This window comes from Sorex araneus, chromosome 1 (genome assembly GCF_027595985.1).
Source record: "Sorex araneus isolate mSorAra2 chromosome 1, mSorAra2.pri, whole genome shotgun sequence".
NCBI classification, from domain to species: Eukaryota; Metazoa; Chordata; class Mammalia; order Eulipotyphla; family Soricidae; genus Sorex; species Sorex araneus.
In genome coordinates, this window is record NC_073302.1 from 366,631,300 (window position 1) to 366,653,828 (window position 22,529).

The window sequence follows — 22,529 nt, forward strand, 5'->3', positions numbered from 1 at the left end:
CTGTCGCCAACCCCAAGTCCCCACTGCCGCGGCCGCCTCTCCGCACGGCCCCGCGACTTCCCAGCACAGCACCCCGCCCCCTTCCCGGATCCGACTCCTGATTGGTGGGGGTGGGGCTCACTCTGCCGCCCCTCCCGCCCTCGCCTCGAGGCCCCGCCCCCGCGCTCGCGCCTCCCGCTCCCCGCCTCCTGCTAATCCCCGGGCCGCGCGCACCGAGAAGTTCTGGGCAAAGTACTGGGAACTGGCGGCGCGATCGGCGCGCGGGCGAGTCCTGTCCGGCCCGGAGAGCAAAGCGCGGCTGCGGGGCGCCCCTGGGTTCGGACCCGCCTGGCTGCCTGTCCGTGGCCGTCCCCGCCCCCGTCTTGTGTGGCTGGTGCGGGAACTGTCAGCTGCGTGTGCCGGTTGCGGGGTGGGGGGTGGGGGGAGACCGGAGAAGCTGGCTGGGCGTCTTTCGGGTTTGGACACGAACCTCGGAGCCAGACAGTGGGGAACGGGCGCCCGGCTGCAGAGCGCGCAGGTAAGCTCCGGGACGTCGGCCCCGACTGGTGCTGGGTGTGGTTGGGAGCCGGGGGCAGCGCGGGCTCGGGGGCGCCAAGGGGAGAGCGGGCCGGGGCGCCAGCTCCGAGCCGAGGAGGGGGGATCGTCTCTAGGGTGGAGGGCTGGAGGCCGGTGCGGTGCTTACCGCACCCTCGGGCCCGGTCCCTTGGGGGACGGTTCGGCTGGGGGTGGCGGGGCCCTGGGTGCAGCCGCCCGAGGATGCAGGGCAGCGGGGAGGCGCGGCGCCGCGGGGACAGGCACAGGAAATCTGTTTAATTGGGCCGAGCGCTAGGTTTCACCACATCCGCGGGATGGGGCGCTTCGCGGGGACCGGGGGACGCGCATCTCCTTGCAGGCGCCCCCTTTCGCCCGGCCTGCTCGGCTGCTCGGTGTCCGGGCTGCGAGCCGAGCGCACGCGCCCCTTCGGGCTTCCCAACGCTCTGGGGAGCTTGTGCAGCCCCTGGAGTCTCACTGGTCTGCACCGTCGTCTGGTTCGGCTATTTCCTCGGGCCCCGGGCGCGCCGCCCTCGTAATGCAACTTGTCGGTCACCTCATCTGTACATTTGTGTTCTCCGTTTCTCGGTCTTACAAATTACTATTCTTTGTCGGAACTCGGTACCGCGGGGCCGTGGAAACGGTTGCTTTCGTTGTGTCGGGGAATTGTACTGAGATTTTTTAACACCTCGCCCTCCCTCCCCAATGTCGCTCTGACCGTGGGAGTTTATTTGTTTGGGGATCACACCCAGTAGTGGCCAGGGCTTACTCGGGGCTCTGCGCTCAGGAATCACTCTTGGGGCCCTCGTGGGGGCCATATGGGATGCCGCGGATCGAACCTAGGTCTGTCGTGTGCAAGTCTTACTATCGCTCCGGCCCCAAGACCCTGGGGGTTTGACTATTGGGATGGAGGTATTTAGGAATATTTTAAGGTGCCGCTGTAAGAGATCCTTTCATTGACAGGTAAACATGTAGGCTTGGCATCTGGATTCCCACCATCCACTCTAAAAGCAGCGAACCGGGTGAGATGCTTTTCCGTCCCCCCTGAAGGGAGAGACCACTCAGGTGGCCTGGGCCGCTAGCATGGGATGCACCCGAGTTTAGTGGACCATCCCGTGCTAGCACACCGCCCTGGTGGGTGCTCCTCATGCCCTCATCTCTCTGAAATGGTCTCCTTGGATGGTTCACAGCTGCCTCCTGCCACTAGGGCGGAGGTTCCGGGAAAGCGCAGGCCTTGCCCGTGTTGCTCAGTCCTCTCCTCGCTACTAGAAGTATTCATGGAGTTAATGAATGGGAACCTCTCTGTAGAGTAGGAAGTAACGGGTGACGTCACGGCTAGCTTTTCATTTCGCTTGTCTTATTTCTTGCTACTGGGAAAATGAATAAATCGTAAGAACTACTGTGGATTATACATCTAGTAAGAACCAGATAATGTCCTGGGAACTGTGAGAATCACCTCAGTGAACAGTGCAGTCATTTTATTAACTGGCTATTTATAACCAGATTAACTAATTTTCCCAAGATTATCCTGGCAGAACCAGAATTTCAGCTCATTTTCTCTTTGTGGTGTTGGGCTATATCCAAGTAACTAAAGTGTTTTCATTGAACCACTTACAGCCATGGGCATTTAGCTATATCTGCAACAGAGTGATTCCTTAGCCATCAATAAAAGATTTGTTTTATAATTGAGATAGTTTCCACAGTAGCTTATAGTTATGTTGTAGGCCAGAGAGTTTCTGACTCCGTTAGCTTTATTATCTCATTTAATCTTCATCTTGGTAAGACTGGGTTTTGAGCTTTTCTCCATTTTTGAACCCGTATCACTGAAGCCTCCACTCAGAAACTTTCCAAGGGTCAATAATAAATTGTTAAGCTAGATGTTCTTATTAGTCTTTCTTACTCAGAGTAGCCACTACCATTTTAAACTATCTCCTATTCCCTTTATTAATTTTGTTTTTTGGACCTATCTGGAGGTGCTCATAGGTGACTCCTGACTTAGTGCTTGGGGGTCAGTCCTGGAGATGCTGGGGCCAAGCAGGGGACTGTGTACCTGGGGTAGAACCTAGGCCTCTTTCTGCAAAGTATGTACTTACAGTCCTTTGAGTCTTTGCTCCCTCCCCCTGCTCCCTCTATTTAAAGAGATGTTAACTGATTATGATTGAGTCTAATGATACAGCATATTAAAAGCAGCCAGGGTTGGGCTATAAGCCTTTAACTTTTTTTTTGGGGGGGGCTATACCCATCTGTGCTCAGGGCTTCAGTGTTGAGGGTCACTCCTGGCATGGTTCTGGGGGCCAGGTGAGGTGCCAGTGAACCTGGGTCGGCTGTGTGCAAAGCAGGAGGCCTACTCGCTTTCTCTCCAGCTCCAGTCTATAAACTTTCTGCTGCCAGTATGAGTGTCACACTAGTTGATATCTAGAACTGTCTGTTGAACTGGTGAGCCTCTTAGTGTCATTGATTTTTTTGTGGTTTTGTTTATGGTTTGTGGTGCTTGTAGATAGGGGACTTTTAATATAGGAGGAAGGGAAATTCTCCTTTCTCCTGCACTTACATTTGCATCTCACCTGTATCTAAAGAGAAATGCAATTCACAGTAGTCAATGAACTCTGAATACATTTAAGACTTTGTTTATGCCTCTTAAGGAAAGCCCTGGAAAGCTAGATAGTTCCTCTGTTCCCATACATTAGATGGAGAATAAGAAACCACTATGCATTAGTTAAATAACTACCTTTCAGTGCTTCCTTGTACTCTTGCATCGCAAGTATGGCCCAGGAGAAGTTGGAGAAAAGGGACAATGGGAAGGAATTAAAGATTCTTTTTTTCTCATGTTGCCATTCCAGTTTTTGGGGGGTAGCAGAATGTTCACCCCTGTCTGAGAGTCTGAATCATCTGCAGTCTTATTTATAACGTGCTTCTTGGCAATGGTATAGTTTTCAAATTGCTAATTCCACTTCAGGAGTGTTCTAGGGAGAAAGGGAAAACCCTTCAGCCAAGATGCCCTCGGCAGTGATTCGGGTGTTGCTTACCCAGAAAGGAGGAAGCTGTAGGAGAAAGTACCTTCCATGCATAATTGAGAACTGTTTGTAATTCCCTGCCTGTATATATGCTTACTTTACCCCACATGCTTTTCTTACTCATCAACGCCCTGGCACTGTCCTCTGAAAACTTTCTTCTAGACTTCTCAATTACTGCTCTTCAGACCAGGTTTATACTTATTCCAAGTTTTTGTTTATTCGTTTTTTTGGATCACACCTTTTGGTGCTCAGGGCTTACTCTTGCTCGGTGCTCAGGGAGCATTTGTGGTGGTTCTTAGAGGACCATAAAGGAGTGCTGGGGATTGGACCCGGGTCAGCTACATACAAAGCAAGCGCCCTGCCTGCTTTACTGTCTTTCCATCCCCTTCACTCCAACTCTTACTCCTCTTGCCCTTTCATATCATTCTCCTATTGCCCTAGCACCATCTTCATTCAGGGGATTTTTTCCCCCTTATTTTTCTTTAATATCATAGTTAGGAAATATGGGGCTGGAGCAATAGCACAGCGGATAGGGCGTTTGCCTTGCATGAGGCCGACCCAGGTTCGATTCCTAGCATCCCATATGGTCCCCTGAGCACCGGCAGGGGTAATTCCTGAGTGCAGAACCAGGAGTAACCCCTGTGCATCGCAAAAAAAAAAAAAAAAAAAAAGAATATCATAGTTAGGAAACAATTTCAGATTCTGCGCTCTGTTGCTACACATTTCTAGGAGGCTTTTATAGTCAAAACTATAATACTATAATTATAATACTTTAAAAATAATTATAATACTGTTAAGTAGTGATTACTGAACCATTTTGTGTCCGAGTAGAAGGATAGGCTATGTGGAAAGCTGCTGCAAGAAGCAAGTAGGGCAGCTGGAGAGATACTACAGCCCGTAAGGCACCTGCCCTGAACACAGCGGCCCTGGCTTGATTTCCTTGCACCCTCTGTGGCCCCTTAAGCACGGCCAGAAGTGACTACTGGGCATCACTGCTGTGCTCTCCCCTCCTCCCCCTCCAAAAGCTAAAGAGACCAACCCTGACAACAACACAAAAGAGAGACAAGCAGAACTGAGGCTGAGTGACACTACAGCAGGTAGAGAGGGATTTCCTTGTATGTGTCTGACCCGGATTCAATCCCCAATACCCCAGGTGGTCCCCTGAGCACTGCCAGGAATGATCTCTGAGCTCAGAGCTATGAGTAAGCTCAGAGCAGAGCCGCATGTGGCCTAAAAACAAGTAGGATTACCTCTATCTGAAGAACAAGAAGAATGTCCTGGAAGGTACCAATCCTGATAAAAAGAAGATATGGAAACCAGTGCCAGCCAGTGACTGGAGTAGGCCCAGAGAACAGAACCCTGGTCAATTTCAGTTTTTCCCTCATGAAACCCAAAATGCATGCTAACTTACATCCTTCTCAAACAAAGCGTAACGAAGTAAAGCAAAAATCCTCTGCCCCATGGGGCCAGAAAGATGGCTCAAAGGACTAAGCCCATACTGTGCATGTGAGAGCCCTGGGTTCGATTCCCAGCACTGAGGATCCTCTGAGGCTCCCAGGAGCAGCTTCTGAGTGCAGAGCTGGACATACTATACCTGAGCGCCGCTGGGCATGGACGGAGAGTCAGTTAGAGTGTTCTGTGAAAAATGTAGCTGGGGCGTGACATTTGGTTTTCTGTTTTTTCACAATACTTGAATGTTTTTGTTTGTTTGTTTGTTTCGGCCTGGAGCTATAGCGCAGAGGGTTGAGCATTTGGCTTGTGGCTGACCCGGGTTTGATTCCTCCGCCCCTTTCGGAGAGCCCTGCAAGCTACCAAGAGTATCTCACCTACACGGCAGAGCTTGGCAAGCTACCCGTGGCATATTCAATATGCCAAAAACAGTAACAACAACTCTCACAATGGAGACGTTACTGGTGCCCACTCGAGCAAATCGATGAGCAAAGGGATGACAGTGACTTGAATGTCATCATCATTTAGGATGAAATAATAGAAATCCTAATTATTTTAAATCAGAGAGTACCATTCTGGCTGTTCTCACAGTCAGAACAAGGAAATATTGCATGAGGATCTCAAATCCATATACAATGCATTGTAGAATAAATGCCTTGCATCATATGGGTATTAATTTCTCAGAGATGTGTTCATGCTGTTGTCATTAAAATATACCAAACCTGTAGGGCACTTAAACTGTTTTTAGAGGTGGTCCTCAGTGGCTTTGGGGCCCATCAGGGCTGTACCCTGTGGTGCTCAGGAGGCCACGTGGCACCTGGGTTGAACCGGGACCCAGTGCCTGCCTGGCATATGCCCAGCCTGTGAGCTGTCATCTCCCCAGCCTTAAACTAAATTTTTGTTAGTATTTTATTGACTGAGGAATCTGTCACATTAAAAAAATTTGGGGCCAGGGGAGGAGGTATGCTGGGAGCCACACCTGACTCTGAACTCAGGGTTCACCCAGTGGGGGGACCATGTGTGGTGCCAGGGATCAAACCCTGATCAGCTGTAAACACCCTATCCTCTGTACTCTCTCTCCGGCCCAGGGATATATTTGGGCTTAGTTTGCAGTGAAATGTGAACTCTACTTTGACTGAATAAACAACACTGGCATTTTAAACATAGAAACAGTACTGATAGTTCATTGGTTGCATACCAGTTTGAACTATTAAAATATTATGAGTTGGGGCCAAAACAGAACAGAGGGTGGGGTGCTTGCCCTGGCACCCTCAGACAGTCCCCCAAGCACTGCCAGGAGTGATCCCTGAGCACAGAATTAGAAATAAGCCCTAAGCACCACCAGATATGGGCTTCATTCCGCCTCCCACAAAAAAAGGAAAAACAAAGACTCAACCCAACACTGAGTTAATCAAGGACATTTGCACATGAATGAAATGCTCTGATTCTTCCACCTGCTTCAAACTAGTCCAGGTGGACAGGAAGTGCTGAGGCTGCCTGTGAGTTAATCATACCTGAAGGGATGATGAGGTCATGGCGTTGTTAAAGCTCTTTTTCCATATGGTGTCCATGTGGCAGCCGTTGTCACTCACATGTGGCCATTGAGTGGCTCTGACAGTGTGGCTAGGCTGTACTGAGATGTACTCTAAGAGTTGGATACTCACTGACTTTTATTTTTATTTATTTTTTGTTTGTTTTTGGGCTACATCCTGCTGTGCTCAGGGTTTACTTTTTGGGGGGCAGGTGGGGGTGCGTTGCACACCCGGTGATTCTCAGGGATAACTCTGGCTCTGCATTTATGAATTAACTCCCGGTGGTCATCTGGGGACTGACTTATGGGATGCTGGAGATGGAACCTGGGTCAACCAGATGCAAGACAAACACCCTTCCCACTCAGTTATTGCTGTGGCCCATCAGGATTTATTCTTGGCTCTGTGTGAATTTTTTTTTTTTTCAATTTGTTTTTTGGGCCACACACTATGGTGCTCAGGGCTTAGTTCTGGCTCAGTGTTCACCCCTGGGGACACTTTGGGGACCATATAGTATGCTGAGGATCAAATCTGGGTTGGTCACTTGCAAGGCAAGCATATTACTTGCTGGATGCACTCATTTTAAAAGTTTGAAGTAAAGTCATTTCTATTATTTTTTAGGGGGAGATGTCATACCTGACAATGCTTGGGGGTTCCTTTTGGCTCTGCGCTCAGGAATCACTTCTGGAAGGCTCGGGGGACCATAAGGGAAACTGGGGATCACACCCGGGTCAGTGACAACCAAGGCAAGCACCCTACCCACTCTACTATTTCTGGCTCCAGAAGTGTTCTCCATAAGGGATTGTGCCTATATAAAAGGGACTATATATAAGGATAAGGGACTGTGCCTATATAAACAGATATGGAAATATTGATTTGTACTAAAATGTTTGTAGAAGATTGTAGCATGTTGTCTGTGGTCTTTTGGTGTGATTCCTTGGTTTGTTTCATTCATGTGAGAGTGTTATATACAAATAAAAAGTATTATAGCATAAGGAAGTAGAAAACTGCTCTCTTATTTATCTAATTCTTTTATTTTAAAGTTGACAAACTATTTCCTTCATCTTTGAAAAATTACAGAAAGCACAGTGATTATTTTCTTTTTCTTAGTCACCTTGTTTATATTGTGAAATTGAATTTTTCTTAGACTTGCTTTGAAATTGCTTTGTTGGGGGATGGGGGGGTGGAGCGATAGTACAGCGGGTAGGGCATTTGCCTTGCACATGCCGACATGAGTTTGGTTCCCCACATTCCATATGGTCCCCCGAGCACCACCAAGAGTAGTTACTGAGTACATGAGCCAGGAGTAATCTCTGTGCATCACTGGGTGTGACCCTAAAAGCAAAAAAAATATTGCTTTGTTTATATCTATTTGGGAGTCAGAATATTATTGGTCCCAAGACCCCTGAAATATGAATGGAAAAGAATTCTTTGAGGATAGTAATATTATAGACATGGAAGGGCCTGGCAAGCTCCTCGTGACGTATTTGATATGCCAAATACAGTAACAATAGCAGGTCTCATTCCCTTGACCCTGAAAAGAGCCTCCAGTTGTTGGGAAAAATGAGTAAGGAGAGGTTGCTAAAATCTCAGGGCTGGGACGAATGGAGATGTTACTGGCGCCTGCTTGAGTAAACCGATGAACAACAGGATGGCAGTGATACAGTGATACTAATAAGTATATTTACAACAAAGAACCAAGTGACTTTTATATAAGAACTTTTTTCTCCCTCCCTCCCTCCCTCCCTCCCTCCCTCCCTGCTCAGGGGTGACTCTTGACTTCACTCAGGGATGGCTCCTGGCGATGCTTGAGGGATCATATGTGGTGCCAGAATTGAATCCTGGCTGGCCATGTGCAGTGCAAACGCCTATCTGCTGCACTATCTCTTTGACCCTATAAAATTTTCTTTACATGAAAGTTATGCTGCTGTCTTTACTCAAAAAATGAGAGCTGAAGTGATAAACTCAGTTCTCTGCAGGGCCTGGACCAGACAGTTGACCCTGGAGGATTGACTTTCTGTGATTTCTGACATTGTGTGAGATAGGACCGGAATTGAAAAATAGATTGAATGTAAGAACAGGACAGAACCATTTTTCAAGGATCTGCTCAAAAAGGGATCATCAGGGAATTATGCCTGTTAGTTTAAAATCAAATTCGTTACTTTGTTTACTCTTTAGGGTTAAAAGATTAAACTGTGTTTCTAGTGGGTCACCTATTTTTCAATGTATTTCCCTATTTATGTATGCAAACACAGTATTATTAAAGAGTACTATTAAAAATAAGTCATGCTTATTTTCTGCCTTGATGTAATATTTACAAGAAAGTTAGTTATAATTTATTATTTTATTTTATTATTTTATTAAGCTACAATTTTAGTCTTATAAAATAAACCTCTAAATCATTTGTGGTGAGCTGTGATTTTGAAATATTTAGAGATGAAATCTTTTTAATCTCCTAAGCGTATTAAACATGAAGTGCCTCCCTTGAATGAAGATTGTGTAGATTTTTGTTCATTATTTAATTAGTATAATGTAAGTGTCTCTGTGACTGTCACTGTCACTGTCATCCCGTTGCTCATCGATTTGTTCGAGTGGGCACCAGTAACGTCTCTCATTGAGGGACTTATTGTTACTGTTTTTGGCATATCGAATACACCACGGGTAGCTTGCCAGGCTCTGCCGTGCCAGCGAGATACGCTTGGTAGCTTGCTGGGCTCTCCGAGAGGGGCGGAGGAATCGAACATGGGTCATCCGCTGTGCAAACGCCCTACCGCTGTGCTATCATACATATATATATTTTTGTTTGTTTGTGGGCCACAATTGATGGTGTTCAGAGCTTACTCCTGCCTCTATTATCATGAATCACTCTTTTTTTTTTAAATTTTTAAAATTTTATTGAATCACCGTGAGATAGTTACAAGCTTTCATGTTTGGGTTACCATCTCACAATGATCAAACACCCATCCCTCCACCAGTGCACATTCCCCACCACCAATATCCCAAATATACCCCCCTTTCCCACACCCTCCCCCTGCCTCCATGGCAGATAATATTCCCCATACTCTCTCTCTACTTTTGGGCATTATAGCTTGCAACACAGACACTGAGAGGTCATTATGTTTGGTATAAATCACTCTTATAAGTGTTCAGGGAACCATATTTGGTGCTCAGGGCTTATTCCTAGCTCTGCACTCAGGGATCACTCTTGAGTGTGCTCAGGGAGACAGTATGGGATGCTGGGGATCAGGCCTGGGTTGGCTGCATGCAAGACAAGTGCCTTGCCGGCTATATTATTGCTCTGACCCCAAGGGAATCATATTTTGTGCCAGGGAGCAAAGCAAGGGTCTGCCTTGTGCAAGGCAAGTGCCCTGCCCCCTGTATCTCTCTGGTCCTTCATTAGCAATTACTGAGCTTGGGCTCTGCCACATACTAGCTGGGTATTGTAAAAGGGCTTTAGACGGTGTGATCCGACCGACCCTGCCTTCAAGTCGCTTACTGTTTAGCTAGTGATAGAGATGTTAATAGTCACTGAGAATTCATTGATCACAGTGGGAATTTGTGGCTCAAAGGGAGAGTGTCTGGATTTTAATTGGGACCCTGGAGAGATAAGTTCCATTTTCCTGCAGGCTCTGTTTCACCTGCTGATGGGCTGAAGCAGGAGGAAGAACAAGGTTGGGGAATTCAGAGAAGGAAGTGGAGGGATGCCTTGCAGGGTGGAGTAGGAGGATTTTCTGGTCTTTCTTTCTTTCTTTCTTTCTTTCTTTCTTTCTTTCTTTCTTTCTTTCTTTCTTTCTTTCTTTCTTTCTTTCTTTCTTTCTTCCTTCCTTCCTTCCTTCCTTCCTTCCTTCCTTCCTTCCTTCCTTTCTTTCTTTCTTTCTTTCTTCTAAATGGGGACCTTAGAGCTCGACTCAGTGGTGTTTGGGGGACCCCCAGGCCTGCCCTCAGCTATGCCAGGATGGAGCCCCTGGAGGAAGGGTTTTACCACATGCCCCAGCTCTGTAATTGCTTTCCATGATACTACACATCGGTTTGTATATTTGTTAAGGAATGCAATATAAAGATGAGTTTCTCCCATCTTCGTAACTGGGATTGGATGAGAACTGACAGCGTGTGCACCAGCAAAGTCACCAGCTGGGGAAAAACATTGCCACCTCCAAGTCCCTTACCAGTCCAGAAGTGTCACATCTGAGGGACCCTGTGTGAGGGCTCTTGGATGGTCTGGAAGAGAGAGGAAACCCACTGGGCTTTCCCGAATGCTCAGAGTTGCTTCAAGCCCATTGATTCCTGCTGCCTCGGAGTGGGGAAGCCCCCCTGCTCTTTCTTGGCACTGGTGCTGCAGTCTGTGTTAGTGAAGCCACAAATATGACACTGGCAGCACATCCTCTGTGCCCGGCTAAGGGACTTTCATGACTCAGCGGTTACTCCTGTCTCTGCACTCAGGAATCCCTCCTGGGGGTCTCAAGGGATCATGAGGATATCAGAGATGGAACTTGGGTCAGCTGCAAGGAAGACAGACATCCTACCCGCTGCAGTGGCTCCGGCCCCATGGGGAGCAACTTCTTGTCTTTGTATATAGTGTGCTGCTGTGCCCGCCCTGGGTGGCCCGGTCCCTGTGTGCCAGGCAGGTCAGAGGCCTCCTGATGGACTCCGAGAGGCCAAAGGTCACAGAGATGCTGTGGGTGCCCTGGGTGTGTCTGGACCAGATCATTCCTGCCCTTCCTCCCGTGACAGAGCCTGGCTGTCCATTGTGGGTTATACCCCTCCAGCCTCTCCTGGGTTCCTGGAACTGACCTTTTCTCAGTATCCAGTTCCCCTCACATTCGGTGACCTAGGAGAATGACAGAACTCGGGGCAAGGGGCACCTTCTGTCCCCACTGGCAACCCTTGAGCAGAGAACACCTCTGCTTGGAGCGGGCTATCTCGGGAATCCGAGGATTCCTTCCAGCTGCCTTTTTCCGGTGAAGATTTATGGACCCCATGAAGATGCACATCTGAAAGGCACCCAGCTCCAGGGGTGATTTTCCTCTGTGAGATTTTTGGATGTCGTTTGCCCCCACGGGTTCTAGAGACTTTCAATTCCAGGTTTGAGGTCTAGCCTCAGGCCCCGGTTTCCAGTGTGGTTCTGGAAAGAGCCAGATTAGCACATCAGCAAATTCTCAGGCCACACCCTGGGTTTATTGAATGAGTAGCTGCAAGGGCTGGTCCCTGTTTTCACACGCCCGTTTGATAATTCTGAGGTACATCAAAGCTTGAGAACCCAGGGGCCAAGGCATTTTTGCCTTTTTCAAACCACCTTATTAGGTATTAGACGTTACACAGAAACAGGAAGCTGTAAAATGTCACCAGCCCCAACTCCTGCTCAGGAGGATTCTTTCCAGTCAGGGAGAGATGATCAAAAGCAATTGGGAGGGGGCTGGATCAATAACATAGTGGGTAGGGCTTTGCCTTGCATGAGGCTGACCCAGGGTTCGGTTCCCAGCATCCTATATGGTCCCCTGAGCACCACCAGGAATAATTCCTGAGTGCAGAGCCAGGAGTAACCCCTGTGCATCTCTGGGTGTGACCCAAAAAGAAAAAAACAAAACAAAACCCCCAAAACCCCAAAAAACACAAGTGTGAGAGCTCAGGGTGTGGTGCTGGCTGTACAAGAGGGGGCGAAGGGTTCTCTGAGCCCAGCATAGCATGGAAGATGCTTTTGTTGACAGGCGTGAATTTGAGTCAAGTCTTGAAGGACACAGGCTGGAGAAAGAAGGAAGGGGATGGAGGGCAACAGAGGAAGTTCCGGGCAGGGGGCTCATGGTGAGCTATCAATTGTGATGGAATGATGGACAGTGAGTTAGGAAAAGTGATGGGGGCTGGGAATAGCAAAAAAAGATTGGGATCCCTTCCGGTGGCTCCTAAAGTTTGTAATAGAATGTTTTGCTGTTAGTTTTTGGGCCTCTGTAGTCAGGGGGCATTCCTGGCCTTTCTGCAGCGATGATAAGTCATGCTTGGGATCAACCAGCGTGACTGTGTGCAAAGCAAGTGCTTTAACCCCTGTACAATCTCTCTGGCCCTGATCAGAACCTTTTTTTTTTTTTTTTAATGCTCAGTGAACAGGGAGGTGACTAGGTGGGAGTTTGCTTACAGAGAGTGGTAAGCACCAGAGGAGGCTGGGGGTATAGGCACAATGACACGAGCCCTGATCTCGGCTGGTCACCATAGGAGAGGAAAGGAAAGACAAAACAGTATCAGCTCCTAGGAACTAGGATCTGTGGAGGGAGAAATTGCAGGATTCCCGGGGAGAAAGTACATAGCATTGGTTCTGTCAGATGAGAAGGTAAAGCCAGAACCTTAAGTCACTCTGGCCACCAAATTAATTCCACAACCAACTCAGGTTCAACCCTAGTGCCCCGTATGGCCCTCTGAGTACTCCCAGCAGTGATCCCTGAGAGCAGACAGAGTAAGCCCTGTGCACAGCCTAGTGTGGTCCCCAAACAAAGAAGCAAAGAGAATAAAACAATGAGGAGGGGTCCGGGGAGTGGCACTGAGGCAACAGACAACTAACTGCCCTGCAAGCGCGAGGCTGTCAGTTCAATCCCCCATACTGCTCCCGTGCACTGATTGCGCTCCCAGTAGCTTGCTTGTCTGGGGCCTGTGATGCCTCAACAGATGTGTGCTCGCCAGGATTCTGCCACACGTGTTCAGACTTTGTAACTGAAGCATGGGATCCTTCGCCAGCACTTCTGTGAGCATGAAGGCCAGGTGTGCAGTCCTTTGATGCATATGTGTGAGCACTGCATCACACTTCGATAAATACCTCCCCCAGCAAGTAGTGCTCAAACAGCAAGAATGGATGCATCCTGCACATAGCAGTGGGTGTGTGAGCCTGGTGGCCAGCACCATGGTAAAGCATGTTTGTGCTCTCCACCCCTGACCCCTGGCAACAGTGACAGCAGCAAGGGGAAGGGGGGAAAATAGAACAATGAGGACAAACGTAAAGCATATCGCTGTTCATGGCAATGGAAAATTCTCTCAAGATAGGCCACCAAATTAAGAAGCTTTAAAATAAAAGATTGATTCATTTGACTGCAATAATTTTTGCAAGACCAACATTTCTCCAATGATGTCAAAAGGAAATCAATCAGTTTAGAAAACCAGTTGCAATCCGTGTTATAACAATGTAATTTCATCCATATATAAAGAACGCCAATAAATCAATAACAGAAAGGCTGGGGCTAGGGAGGAAAGTCATCTTTCTTTTTTTTTTTTTCAAAATTATACATTTTATGATGAAAGTCCTGATTCAGAAAAATCGTATAATTTGTAGTAATATTTTTAAAATGTACCTGATCTTCTTTTTTTTTTATAATTTATTTATTTTTAATTAGAGAATCACTGTGAGGGTACAGTTACAGATTTATACACTTTTGTGCTTATACTTCCCTCATACAAAGTTCGGGAACCCATCCCTTCACCAGTGCCCATTCTCCACCACCAGTAAACCCAGCGTCCCTCCCACCCTCCCCAATCCCATCTCCCCCCCACCCCACCCTGCCACTGTGGCAGGGCATTCCCTTCTGTTCTCTCTCTCTAATTAGCTGTTGTGGTTTGCAATAAAGGTGTTGAGTGGCCGCTGTGCTCAGTCTCTAACCCTCATTCAGCCCGCAACTCCCTTCCCCCACATGGCCTTCGAAAAGTCATCTTTCTTTACCCTTTGATTTGATGTCCCTGTTACTGGGAAATAATGAGATTTGCAGGTGACTGATTTAAAGAGGAAAACATTTAATTTTTTGCTCGGGGAAGTGCCACTTTGAACATGAGACCCAGGGAACAACCCAGACCCAGGAATAACAATCAAAATTTCTACAAAACTTTCCAACAAGCAATAAAGCTGTGAAGAACCAATAAGGTGAAGACATTGTTGAAAGTTGTGACTTGGGGCGGAGTGATAGTACAGCAGGTAGGGTGTTTGCCTTCCATGCAGCTGACCTGGCTTCGGTCCCTGGCATCCCAAATGGTGGTCCCCCAGCACTTCCAGGAGAGTAATTCCTGAGTGCAGAGCCAGGAGTAACCCCTGAATTGCTGGGTGTGACTCCTCTGCCAAAAAACAAACAAACAGAAAACTGTGGCTTGGACAACTAGCATAGCGAGAAGATACGGGACTCTGAAAATTTTGTAGGGATACTAATTTTTTTTCTCTCCTGCCATAGAAAAGTGTTTGTCATAAAGATTAATTTCTTGCTTTCTCAGGGGGGACAGGCAGAGAAAAAGTCAGAGAAAATTTCTTCTTCTAGGACAAAAGGAGGTTTGAGGTATCATTCACTCATCAGTTGTTTAATTAAAATTAATTTGTTGCCACTTGGCTGCACCTTGATGCAGCCCGACCTGCACCCGATGCCAGATACTCCAGAGGCAGAGCATCCCGACACTGAGCTTACAGTACCGCACACAGAGGGGTCTCAGCGTGGGGAAACTTGAAGCTCACTCACAAAAAGAGAAACACAAACGAAAACTTTAGTAAGATGCTGCGCCTCACCTACCAGATTGGCATTTAATACAACATGTGAAATTCTGTTGGCAGAGACTTGTGGAGAGCCAGTGTTCATGTTTATCAGAATCGCTAATATGTGCACTCTTTGTTTTGAGGGATCCTCCCAGCAGTGCTCAAGGGGCCCTGGGGGCTACTGCACTCCACTTGGTAGTGTGGGCACAATAGTTCAGTGCTTGGGCCTGGCTAGGTGGTGCTGCTCGGATTCAGCAGTGCTGGGGCCACTAAGGGGACCATCGGCGATGTTCACAGGAGGCATATGGTACTCGGGGCTTTGGGCGTGCCAGGCATTCAAGCGCTCCAATAGTCTGAGCTATCACTATGTCTTGCTTACTCTGAAACAAGGTGAGCAATTCTATTAATTTTTATAGATAGGCAAATGCACACAATAATGTACATATTTACATTTATTTTACAATACATGTAAAACGTTTATCACTGTATCACTGTCACGGTCATCCCGTTGCTCATCGATTTGCTCGAGTGGGCACCAGTAACGTCTCCATTATGAGACTTGTTACTGTTTTTGGCATATTGAATATGCCACAGGTAGCTTGCCAGGCTCGCCGTGTGGGCAAGATACTCTCAGTAGCTTGCCGGGCTCTCAGAGAGGAGCAGAGGAATCAAACCTGGGTCGGCCACGTGCAAGGGAAATGCCCTATCTGCTGTGCTATCACTCCAACCCAGTTTAACATAATAAGAAACCATAATTTTCTATAATCATAACATTTTTACTTATACTATTCTGAACCTTACTCATTTTAAATTCTTCCCTCCAAATATATTGCTAAGTGGAAATTTAATTTTTTATTTATTGCTGTTTAAAACCATTTATTTAGGAACTGTGATTTAGAATGCTGTTCCTGATAGTGTTCTGCGCACACAGTGTCCCAACACCACACCCTCCACCAGTGTCTGCTACCCTTTGCCACTGTCTTAGGCTCCCTTCCTCAGCCGCTGCCCTCTGCAATCGGTAAGCTCAGTTCTGTAGACCAGTTTTTGGTTCTGTTGCCTTTGTTATTTGCTCTTCCCTCACTGTTTCTTTACGTTCTCACCTGAGAGAGATCATTTTGTATCTGCCCGTTCCATCTGACTGACTTCACTTAGTGTGCTGCACGCTAGTTCCATCCTTGTGGCAGCAAATCACATGACTTCATATTTTTTCTTATGGCTGAGTAGTATTCCATTGTGTATATGTTTATCTAGTCATTTGTTCTTGGGCATTTGGGTTGTTTTCAGGTTTTAGCTACTGTGAATAGTGCTGCAGTGAACATAGGAATTACTGCAATTGAAACAAATATTTTTGTTTCAATAAACAGAATATTTCAAATCTAATTGTCCATCAATAGGGCCTGCTTAGTAAATAAAGGAGCAATTCAAAATGAGGTAGCAGGGCTGGAATGATATAATACAGTGGGTCGGATGTTTGCCTTGCATGTGGCCAACCCGGGTTTGTTCCCTGGCATCCCATATGGTCCCTTGAGCCTCCCAATGAGTGATTCCTGATCACAGAGCCATGAGTCAGCACTGAGCACTGCTGGGTGTGCTCCTCCAGCCCCAAATGAAACAAGCAAAAAGCAGAAGCAGACCTAGGCATATGCTGAGAGAGAAACGTTGTTTCTCAGGAATAAATCATTGGTCGAAGGTTGTGTCAGCTCTCCATTCACCTCCCTGCCCCCTCTCCTACCATCCTCTGATCAAAGAGGCGTCTGGCCCCCAGTGTACTGACAAACCCTACACTCACACACTGAGTTCCGCCGAGTCCAGACACCCATGAAGGAGCATTCAGGCCACCAGCTCCCTTGCGTGCACACGCTGGACCCGTCTCTGATTGACCTCAGGAGGGTTGGGTGTTTGATTATTGTATGGCTGAGACTCAAACAGGAAAGCTTTGAAACTGTATCTCACGGTGATTCAATTAAAAAAGAAAAGAAAAGAAAAGAAAAAGTCCAGCTCATTTTCCCTCCCTGTTAAGGAACACATGATAAATCCTCCATGAAAACAATTCATTTTTGTAGCTGATATCCAGGCCAAGTGATGCAGCCTTGTTCTCTGGCATGGAAAGTTGGTGGGGGTGGGGTGGGGGGGCGTGGTGGCCAGAGAGGCCCTGCTGTGCCTTCCCATTCCCACGATCTGTCCTCTCCCTCAGCAGACAGAACTCTGCATCCCTCCGTGCTCATGCTTTTTCCATTCTGGCCCCAGGGGCCGGAAAGATAGCACAGGGGTTAGGGCTCTTGCCTTGCCTACCCCAGTTTGGAACACCACGGGCAACACCACAGTTACTGTCAGGCCCTCATATCCAACCCCCAGCCCAGTAGACAGAGATTCTCTGGGCATGGCTCTTGGGTTCTCTGAGCACTGCTGGGGAGACCCCAAAGACAATAATCAAATTAAAATCTTTGCCCCATGTGAAGGTCCTACTGCATTGAACTTGGTTGTCTGCATGCAAGGCGAATGCCCTGCCTGCTGTGCTATTGTTCTGGCCCTGCCTCTGCTCCTTGGATACTCCTAGAGCAGCTCATTTACCTTGTTAAGTATCTGTGTATACAGACTTGAGTGTGAAGTTTCACCCTAATTAGGTTTTCAACTGGGTCTTTCTCTAGCATTGTCTGAAGTCTGTAGTATTTGTGTTGCTAAGAGAAAGACCAATAATGAGGTGTCAAAAGTAAAAGTCGGGGCAGCCCCTGGGAGAAAGCTTAAAGGGCGGGAGGGCATATTTGGCAGCTGTGATCGCCCACACCTCCTGGTCTCGGCATGGCCTGGTGTAGCTCTGGCACTGAGCAGCTCCTGGACTGAGCAGCAACACCAGGACTGGCCCTCAGGCTCCCTGAGCACTGCCTGCGAGGCCCCAGCACCGGCAAAAAAGGAACATTCTCATCACAGTGGTTCAGAGAAAGGGCTGTGTGGACCCCTTCAGACCATCCTGTACTTCATCCCGCCAGCTGGCACTTCCTGTTTTCCCAGACAGGGATCCCAGGGGCCAACATAACATTTCAGTTTGATTGTCACTTTCAGTTCTGCATCCTTTGTTTTTCGATGAATGGACTGGAAGTCTCTTTGGTTCTCTGTCCTGGGATCTGGAGAGAGACCCCATATTTCATGAGCACATGCAGATTCGTGTTAGTTTAGGAAACCTGCCCTTTTCTCACCCACATTGTCCTCTGACAGGCGCTAGGTTGTTGGAATGTACGTGCTTGTAAAATGTGCAGTATGTGGGCCCAAGAGGAATCCTGATGTTCCTTCATTGCCAGGAGCTTCAAGGATTCCTTGGCAAAATCATCGTGTTGGAGGCAGGGAAGCCAGCCGCATGGGTCTTGCTCTGGCTGGCTCTCTCCTGCCGAGACCTGGCACTGCTTGAACTTTCCTACCACCCAGAGGCTAGTCCCGCCTGTTTTCTCTGTCCCCTTCTCTGAGTCATGGTGTGAATGCTCCAGTTAATGGGGGTTCTGGAGGAAATGAGAGCCAGGTGATTAGCTAGCCAGGCAGGCGGCCAGCTGGAGAATGTGGTCCTTGCAGATGGGATTTGGTTATCTGTCAATATCCCTGGGGCTGTGGTTGTGAAGGGCAGCTTCGGAATGATCCTGGGTGCTTGTTCAAGCACACGTTGCTGATGCCAGGGAGAGTTTGCATGCAGGAGGACCAGCACTCTATGATCTCCCCATGGGAGTGAGCCCCAATCTCACACTTGGGAGGGGCCCTTGAACACCCTTGTTGAGTGTGACCTTCCCTTCCAAAAAAAAAAAAAGTAAATAAAACACAGGTTGCTGGGCCAGCACCCCAGAGTTCTGACATAGTAGTCCTCTACTGTGAAACTTAGATTTTGTTCTATCTAGCACATTCCCAGGCGCTATTGATGCAGGGACTTCTTTAAAAATACAAGCATTGGTTGAGTAGGCAAAAGACTGAGTCACGGGGTAGAGACAGGATAGTAGGGAAAGTGCTTGTTCTGCACACAGAGGACCTCGTTTGATCCCCAGAACCCCATAGAGTTCTCTGAGCACAGAACCAGGACAAAGCCCTGACCACTGCTAGATGTGGTCCCTCCCAACACAAAAAATACTACTAATATTGGAAATAGAATAATAATCATTGTTAGTAAAATCCCGGCAAGCTACCGAGAGTATCCCACCTGCATGGCAGAGCGTGGCAAACTCCCCGTGATGTATTCGATATGCCAAAAACAGTAACAAGTCTCACAATGGAGACATTACTGGTGTTCACTCGAGCAAATCGATGAGCAACGGGACTACAGTGATACAGTGCAGTGCTACAGTTAGTAAAATAATATTGCACCTAGTGGTGTGCAAGGGCCAGGGATGGGCCAAATACAAGGCAAACGTTTTTGTTCATTTGTTTGGTTTTGGCCACACTCGGTGGTGCTCAGGAATCATCTTGGAAATGCTGGGCAGAAAGGGGGCGGGACCTGCATATTTAGTTCTGGGGGACCAAACTTGTACGCCAGCTGCCTGTGAGGCTAGTAGCTTCACTCCATACTATAGAATAATTAAAAAAAAAAGTTGATCTGTTCTACTAAATTCATTTCACCATCTACTTGAGTCATCACCCTGAGTGAAAAACACCAGTTCACTTCAGCTCTTGAAAGATGGAGTGGCTTTGCCATTGTCAAATGTCATTGTGGCAAAGCTGGGGCCAGTGCCAGATTCTTTAGACTTCTAGCTCTGTCCTTTCGTTTCATGCTGTCAGACTCTGCTGTTCAGATCCTGGGTCAACAGCTTCCTCCTCATGCCATCCTGTGAGCAGACTGTGAGATGTGAGTTCAGTGTGTATATATGTGTGTGTATGTAGGCAGGATTGTGTGTCCAGAGCTAAAGGAGGCAAAGAACTGTCCAGAAATTCCTGTGTTCATTGCCATATCACGTCTGTGTTTTCCTGTCAGAGGGAGATTTCATGTGTAGAAGTTAAAAACCCGCAGAATGGATGCGAATGCTGACGTCACCCCTTTGTACCAGTGTTTGACCACTTATCTGGCCTGTGTTTCATGGAGAAAAGGGGGCGAAAGAGAAGCTTGTAGAATACAAACACTCTTGTTTTCTGTGTTTTCCTCCTTTCCATTGTTGAGGAGAAAGGAACTATTTCAAGCAACAAAACTCAAATTTCACTTCATCCTGTAATTTCCTGGGATCCACAAAGCAGAGCTGAACAGACAGAGTTTTGGTGTTCTAAAGCCTCAGACAACCCGTATTAGAATCCGGTATAAATAATCATTTACACCAGGAAGCTTCTTTTCCTTTGTGGAAGGAAATAATGTAGTCATCAAAAGACTTAAGATTCAGGGAACAATAAAGGAGAAACTTAATTCATCTCCATCTCTCAGAATGTTCCATTTCAAAAGACTCTTTAAATTTTTTCTTAATAATTGAGAATGCTCAAGGTAAAGAGAAAAGGAAGTGAAATTATCACTCACGCACGGGGTGGGGGGTTGGGGGGTGAGGTGTGGGATGTATACTGTTTTTTTGTTTGTTTGTTTGTTTTTTGTTTGTTTTTATTGGTGGTGGAATATGGGCACTGGTGAAGGGATGGGTGTTTGAGCATTGTATAACTGAGATATAAGCCTGAGAACTTTGTAACTTTCCACTTGGTGACTCAATAAAATAAATTAAAAAAAATAATTGAGAATGCTGAAGGATAATTTCTGTAAAGGGGTTTAAAGGAATAAGGCAGTAATGATATATTTGAATATTTCATTTTCAAATAATGAAAACCCACCCAGCTTAAAAGAAAAATTATAGTTCTGTGTTGTTAAACAATTCAATATTATTCCAACTTCAGTCATCATTGCACCTAAGTGCTCAAACCATGTCGTTTGGTTGGGGTGCTGTTTCCTGTCATCGTCTATCCTGTTTTCATCAGGCTTCATTCTCAGGAGGGCTTTTCCTTATGAATTCTCTTGTTTGTGATTGTCTGTGCCTTTGGTCATCCTCTAGCCTTGCATCAGTAGCTGGGAGCCAGAGTAAGTAGGACTATTGCTGACTGGATGCTTCAAGTGTTTCCTATGAAGATAAGTTTCCACAGGAGATTGAGGTGGTAGTACCAGGATGACATTTGCTGGACAGACAAGAATAATGGATGCTTATCCATCAGTTACTGTTGAGTGAATGTGGCTAAGTGCTTGGTGAATGAGTAAATGTCCAGCTCTAAAGCTGCTGCAAACTTTGCGTAGTCAGTTCCCTCCCAGGCTACTTATATATTTTGTGGATTCATGATTTTTTAGAGAGAGATATTCTAACCATTCTTTGATTTATGTACCAACCTGTTTGCCAGAACTTGGTATGCCTTATTTTGGTTAGATCACAGTGAGTTGTTGAGCTTAGTTAACCAAGTCACTGTTAGACAAGTTTTGATTTGCTTCGTCTATATGGTCAGCATAGTTATTGTGAATAAATCTACTTTGCTACTAGGGAAAGGAGATAAATAGCCTTGATTCCACTTCTAGCTCAGCCCATTCATTAGTGGTTCATTCATTCATTCATTCATTCATTCATTCATTCATTCATTCATTCATTTTGTTTTGTTTTGGGGGCCACACCTGACAGAGCGTGAGGAAGCATGCAGTGCCAGGGGTTGAATCTGGGGCTCCTGCATGCAAAGCCTGTCCCTCCAGTCCTTTGAGCTAAGACCTCAACCCTGATGGTTAATGCTAATCCTTCCTTTTTGTAAGAGGAGAACTTTTTTCTTTAACAGCAAATGAACCAAGAATGATTTGTTAAGAGATTTAAATGTTTGATTATTCAGCTCTCTCACTTGTTTTCTGCATGGCTACCTGTTTTTGCCTCACACGAGATAAGATCAGATCAAGGGATTTCATTAACCCTGTGGCAGCAGCCCATCTTTTGTGGGGAAGCTATCTCTTTGGCAATGATTTTATGCAATATACTTTTTGTACATTGACTTAACATGAACTGTGTGGTTTTTTTTTTGGTTACTTTTGGAGTCACACCCAACAATGCTCAGGGATTACTCTTGGCTCTGCACTCAGGAATTACTCCTGGTCGTGCTCAGCGGACCATATGGGATGCCTGGGATTGAACCCGGGTCGGCCTCGTGCAAGGCAAACTACCCACTGTACTATTGCTCTGGCCCAACTGTGGTGGATTATGTGTGAATTTCACCTCATATTCTTTGTGGCATCTCCTTTTGAACAGGAAGCTAAAAACATGGCTTCAAAGTCACCGGTCTCTGGTGGTTGTCTAGACTTCAGATCATTTGCCTTCCTCTGGGGGCCCATGAAGATCAAGTTAAAAAAAATGAGTTAATGCCAAGCTTAGATGAGGACAAGTGTTCGGGTCTGTTCATTAGTTTTGGAATGTCTGTTGTTTGTGTATTTTGTAGCCACAGAGCCAAGATTTTTAAAACATCTGTCTCCATTAGTATGGATAATTGAGTTTACTATATTGATTTTATTTTCTCCCTTTCGTATGTTTTCTGCAAGCTTTGCTTGACTTGTTCAGAGTGGTC

General features: G+C 46.7%; 1 protein-coding gene across 1 annotated transcript in view; it reads left to right on the plus strand.

The window, feature by feature from the left end:
• The first annotated feature begins 212 nt into the window (after nt 1–212).
• The window catches only part of OSBPL3 (oxysterol binding protein like 3), a 206,793-nt gene continuing 184,476 nt past the window's right edge, over nt 213–22,529 (plus strand). The window contains exon 1 of the mRNA XM_055143981.1: nt 213–517. The gene's annotated coding sequence lies outside the window, so the exon portion shown is untranslated. The remainder of the gene's footprint in view (nt 518–22,529) is intronic.